At 39.3% G+C, this 6109-nt stretch overlaps 1 pseudogene; it reads right to left on the bottom strand.

Annotated features, from left to right (window-relative positions):
- Window positions 1-4469: 4469 nt before the first annotated feature.
- Window positions 4470-5454, bottom strand: LOC113888112 (annotated as a pseudogene).
- Window positions 5455-6109: the final 655 nt, after the last annotated feature.

Below are 6109 nucleotides of genomic sequence, written 5' to 3'. Positions count from 1 at the left end.
CCTGTAGTCTCATCTGCCTGAACCTCAGTCCTTGACCCAAAGATATTCACTGAAAATAGATGGATGACTATTCTTCAGGTGTATTTCTCTGTATATAATTTATTAATGCATAATTACATATAATCAAATATTTACATTAAAATATACTAAAATGCACATATTCTTCAAAATTATAATTGTGTTATGTATATTCTGCATTTTGCCTACTTCACTAATATTATTTCTATGATTTGCTAATGTTTATTGGGGCCTCCCTGGTGGCTCACATGGTAAAGAATCCGCCTGCAATGCAGGAAGGAACAGTGAAAGTGTTAGTCACAGAGTCGTGTCCAACTCTTTGTGGTCCCATGGACTGTAGCCCACCAGCCTCTTCTGTCTATGGAATTCTCCAGGCAAGAATGCCAGAGTGGTAGCCATTCCCTTCTCCATGGGATCTTCCCGACCCAGGGATCAAACCAGGGTCTTCCACATTGCAGGCAGATTCTTTACAATCTGAGCCACCATCAGGAACCTGGGCACAATTATTGGTTCTTTGGTGAATTTTCTGTTGACATCATTGACTCGCCTGTCTGTTGATTAGTAAGTCTACCTAACATACCAGAAATATAAATTCCATAGAGTTTGAAAATATTTTCTCTCTACTTTTCTCATAACTGTTACTTTTTTCCTACCATTCTGGGTGTTTTAAATTCTTCAATATTATTAAAATTATACAGTTATGTAATATAAAATTATTCAAAATAAAGTTTATTTTAAAAATAAATAGTAAATCACACCTATTAGTATAGCTATTACATTTCTTAAAACAGAAAATAACATGTGTTGGTGGAGAAATTGGAACTTTGTGCATCACTGGTGGGAATGTAAAATGGTGCAGCTATTGTAACAGTTTGGAAGTTCCTCAAAAAATGAAAAATAGAATTACAATATGATCTAGAAATCCCACTTAAAGGTATACACCCAAAAGAAGTTAAAGCAGGGACTTGAACAAATATTTGTGCACTAATATTCATAGCAATATTATTCACACCTACAAGACTTACTCCTCACCAAATTTTAATCAGGTTCCTCTGAACCTTTGTCTCAACTAGATCTCAACCTTTGAACTCTTGTTCATCTTTGAATAGCCTAATTTTTAGCAAAAATCCTGCTAGGTCAACTTAGCAAGAATCCCCTCCCTCAATATCTGATCAACATGGCCTACCTTCAGCAACAACACTAGCCAGGTCGGTTTAATCAGAATCTGCCCCACCCCCACCCCCAATCCTTATCCCTGATGTTTCTGCTTTGGTTTTCCATCCACTGACTCCCCAGTCTGCTCCTTAGCTATGAACCCGTGTTTTCCCATGTTGTACTGAGAACTGAGCTCAGTTATAATCTGAGGTCTCTTTACTCTTATTACAATAGTTTCTGAATAAAATCTGTTCTAACACTTTAACTACTGTTAACTAAATACAGCTCTGGTTTTAACAACAGTAGCCAAAAAAGGGAAACAACTCAAATGCCTACCAGTGTATGACTATCTTACAGTGGAATCTTATGCATGTGTGCTAAGTTGCTTCAGTCGTGTCCAACTCTTTGTGACCCCATGGACTGTAGTCCTCTAGGCTCCTTTGTCCATGGGATTCTCCACGCAAGAATACTGGAGTGGGTTGCCATGCCCTCCTCCAGGGGATCATCCCAATCCAGGAATCAAACTCGTGTCTCCTGTAGCTCCTGTGTTGCAGGCAGATTGTTTTACCTCTGAGCCACCAGGGAGGCCCCATAGTGAAATATTATTCAGCCTTAAAAAGAACTGAAAATCTGATATATGCCAAATGAAAGAAGACACACACACACACACCCCAAATACTGTATGAGTCCACTTCCATGAGGCACCTGGAGTATTCAAATTCATAGACAGAAAGTAGGACAGTGATTGCCAAGGCTGACGGAAACAGGAAATTATTGTTTAATGAGCACAGAACAAGATGAAAAGAGTTCTGGAGATGGATGGTGATGATGGTTGTACAATAATCTGAATGTACTAGATACCACTAAACTGTATTTTAAAAGGATTATAATGGTAAATATTATGTGTATTTTACAAATAAATAATGCAGTCCATTGTAATAGAAATTTTGCAAGACCCTGGAGAGTATCAAGCTCCAGCCCCTAGGGAGATTAGAGCACTCAGAGCCCTGGCAGCTTCAGAACACACAGGAAAAGCTTTACAGTGATTCAAGGCTTCAGTATTTATCTCTGTTAACCCAGCCCACACTCAAGTATAAGGATTACTCATTCACATGCATGAAAACTGGGAGGCGTGGCTCATTAGTGCCATCTTTTTTTTTCACTGTATATATATTATCTTTACCACTGAGGCACCAGAGAAGCCCACCTCTATCCAGAGTTACTATCAAATCTTGTTTTATTTTGAAAATGGTTAACCTAAGTAAGTAGTTCTTTCTCACATTCATGGCCCTTTAATATGTCTTCTTCCTAGGTTCTATGTACTGGACTAGTGGATATATGGGGCTTCCCTGGTGGCTCAGTGGTAAAGAATCCACCTGCAATGCATCCCTGAGTCAGGAAGATCCCCTGGAGAAGGAAATGGCAACCCACTCCAGTATTCTTGCCTGGAGAATTCCATGGACAGAGGAGCTTGGTGGGCTACAGTCCACAGGGCCGAAAAGAGTTGGACATGACTTAGTGACTAAACAACAACAGTGGATATATGATGCTTCACTTCTACAGACATCATAAGCCAGAGGGGAAGAGGATGGGTAAATGTGAAAGGGATTAAGAGGTACAAACGTATAGCTATAAAATAAATAAATTACTTGAATGTAGTGTACACATTGGAGGAGGAAATGGCAACCCACTCCAGTATTCTTGCCTGGAGAATCCCATGGACAGAGTAGCCTGTTGGGCTACAGTCCATGGGGTCACCAAGAGTCAGACATGACTGAGTGACTAAAACAACAACAACAGTGTACACACAGGGAATATAGTCAATAACATTGTTATAAGTTTGTATGGTGACCAACGATAACTGGCCTTATGGTGGTGATCACGTCGTAACATTTAAACTATTGAATCACTATGTTGTGGTGCACCTGAAACTAATATAACATTATACATTAATAACTCAACTTTTATAGAAAACATAGATTTGCTTTTTTAAATTTTATTTTATTTAACTTTACAATATTGTATTGGTTTTGCCATATATCAACATGAATCTGCCACAGGTATACATGTGTTCCCCATCCTGAACCCTCCTCCCTCCTCCCCCCCCATCCCATCCCTCTGGGTCATCCCAGTGCACCAGCCCCAAGCATCCAGTATCATGCATCGAACCTGGACTGGCGACTCGTTTCATATATGATATTATTCATGTTTCAGTGCCATTCTCCCAAATCATCCCACCCTCTCCCTCTCCCACAGAGTCCAAAAGACTGTTCTATACATCTGTGTCTCTTTTGCTATCTCACATACAGGGTTATTGTTACCATCTTTCTAAATTCCATATATATGCGTTAGTATTTTGAAAATAACCTAGACTGGAAGAAACAATCATATCAAATTCATAGAAGGAGATGAAATACAGAATCAAAATGATGATCTTTTTATAGTTGCTCTCATCTCAGGGCTCATTTTTAAATAGGCTCTTCATAATTTATATTTTTTATTAGAGTCCACAATCTGCTAAGTAAAAGCAGCAATAAGATATTTCATAAAGTATCATAAAATTTACATCTTATGAACTTATTTTCATAAAAAATTAAGTGCATATTCATACTGGCTAACCTAAAAATGATATGACTCATCTATGCTCTAAAATAATGTATAAGATTTAGTTCCATCACTAAAAATAATCCCCTCACTACATTTTTTACATATTTTACAGCAAAAAGATTGTGCTCTTAATAAAAAAGATCCACAGACTAATTTAGAATGTAAAAAATAATTTTATAAAAAGCCCAAGAAAATCTTTCAAGTCCACTTTTATTCTCCTTTTTCCTCTTCACATACAAAACTTCTCCACACACTGCATTTCTTACAACTATAAAGTCATTTGATGTTGGTCAGGTACCATTTTCTCTCCTAAAACTTTGCTGGCATCAAAATATGACAGTTAACCAGTGTTAAATCTATAAAATATTTATATAGGGCAGCACATTAAGCTTTAGATGCTTGGCAATTAAACCACATAAAAATTGGACAAGACCCCCATTCTATATGTTCAGAATCAGGTGTTCACAGTCCCTATCGGCTGCCTGTATAAAGCTAAACAGGCAGCAGAGGCAACCGGCAGTTACTTTGAAAGACATAGAACACTATGATCTGGAAGCACATTATGAAGTGACCATAGTGTCATGTAGCACCCCCGCCTTTGTCCAAGGTGATCTCATAATTCTAGAATGGCAGGTCCAGCTGATACAAAACAAAGACAGACAACACAACATTTAGTCTGTGGAGACACCCTAACTCATCACTATGCACACACTGATTCTGAACACAATTCGTCCTGAAAACTTGTCAAGAACACGCTGATGTTTTAGACTGAGTAAAATCCATCTGCCTTGCACTTCACTGTAACTTTTTTGACAGTACTCCATGGGTCAAAGGTAATCTAGATGGCAACTAATGACTGTAGATGCCTCATATGCAGTTTTTTTCTCATAATATGGAAAATATTTTAATTCCATTGGGAAGATAAGTTAATACAGTTGCTATGTTTTCATCCTTCAAAATATATTCTGTAGTTGATTCTCTTTGAAGCTTTAATCCAATTACTTTGCTCATTTTCACATGAATACAAGGGTTTCCTCTGATATAGCCAAACTCAGGATCATCCACAGCACTGCATGCTTGAAGTAAGGCAATAAGAAACATGACATACAACATAAATTGGACTTCTCTGTTCAAAAGGCACTTCATCAGGGCAAACTGTGAGATTCTTTCATTTTTCCAAGTCATATGGCTTTAGGTCTTCAATGTACCCTTTATAGGAGTCTGGATCAGACAAACTAAATGAATATTCCAACACAGTCACTGATTTTGGAAAAAAAAATGTAAGTCCTGGACTATCTGGTCATGGTATTTTGGAAACTCATGGTTCAGATTCTGCTACAGCCCACATTGTGAATGAGAAACATGCAGCCAGGAACCCATGGGTAAAAAAAGAGCAAGATCAAACCTTTTTAAAGGGTCTTTTCACTGCTCAAATACAAGAGCATTTTCGTGTATGATGTACTTGTATGACTAACTCACTACTGTACATTCAGGCAAATCACATACTCAAGACTCCTCTGACTGGTTGGGGTGGCAGTGTGAGTCACAAGCCAGCTGCAGGAGTGGAAATTTTCTCTTTCTGGGAGTGGGGCAGGGTCTGGCTTCCTTGAACTGCTTAGTGCCTCCACAAGGACCTCTCAGGACAAAGGCGGGCTGCGTACAAAGGAAGCCCATGGTGCTCCGGTCACAGGCTCCGGGCTCCAGGAAAGGGTCCCCCAGCTTCCCGGCGCCACTCAGGAAGGGAGGCTCAGGTTCACTGGAGCTGTCTTAGAGGCTGCCTACCGCAACATCATTTGCTCATCTCTCTATATTTTGGTTCCTGAGAATGCTTTCATATATCATGAGAATTAGCCCTAAATAATTTCCAAGTATTTAACCATTTCAGACAAGCTTTGCTGGGATGTTGTTGTTTGTCATAGACTGCTTTAAATTTTTCACTAATAGAATCCTTTAAAAGTAATACAGCTGGGCTTCCCTGGTGGCTCAGTAGTAAAGAATCCACCTGCCAATGAAGGAGTTATGGGTTCCATCTCTAGTTCCAGGAAGATCTCACATGCCTCTGAGCAACTAAGCCCATGCACCACAACTACTGGGCCTGTTCTCTGGAGCCCAGGAACCACAACTATGGAAGCTGGAGCACCCCAGAGACTGTGGGAGAAGGCTCTGCAGTGAGAAGAGAAGCTGCACCAGTGAGAAGCCCATGCGCCGCAACTAAAGTAGCCCCCTCTTTCTACAGCTAGAGAAAGCCTGCACGCAGCACTGAAGATCCACTGCAACCAAAATAAACAAATGCAATTATTTTTTAATTAAATAAGTAAATAATTTTTAA

The sequence above is a fragment of the Bos indicus x Bos taurus genome, chromosome X (genome assembly GCF_003369695.1).
Source record: "Bos indicus x Bos taurus breed Angus x Brahman F1 hybrid chromosome X, Bos_hybrid_MaternalHap_v2.0, whole genome shotgun sequence".
NCBI classification, from domain to species: Eukaryota; Metazoa; Chordata; class Mammalia; order Artiodactyla; family Bovidae; genus Bos; species Bos indicus x Bos taurus.
Note: the sequence above shows the minus strand (reverse complement) of the source record. Positions and strands in the feature narration are given on the sequence as shown.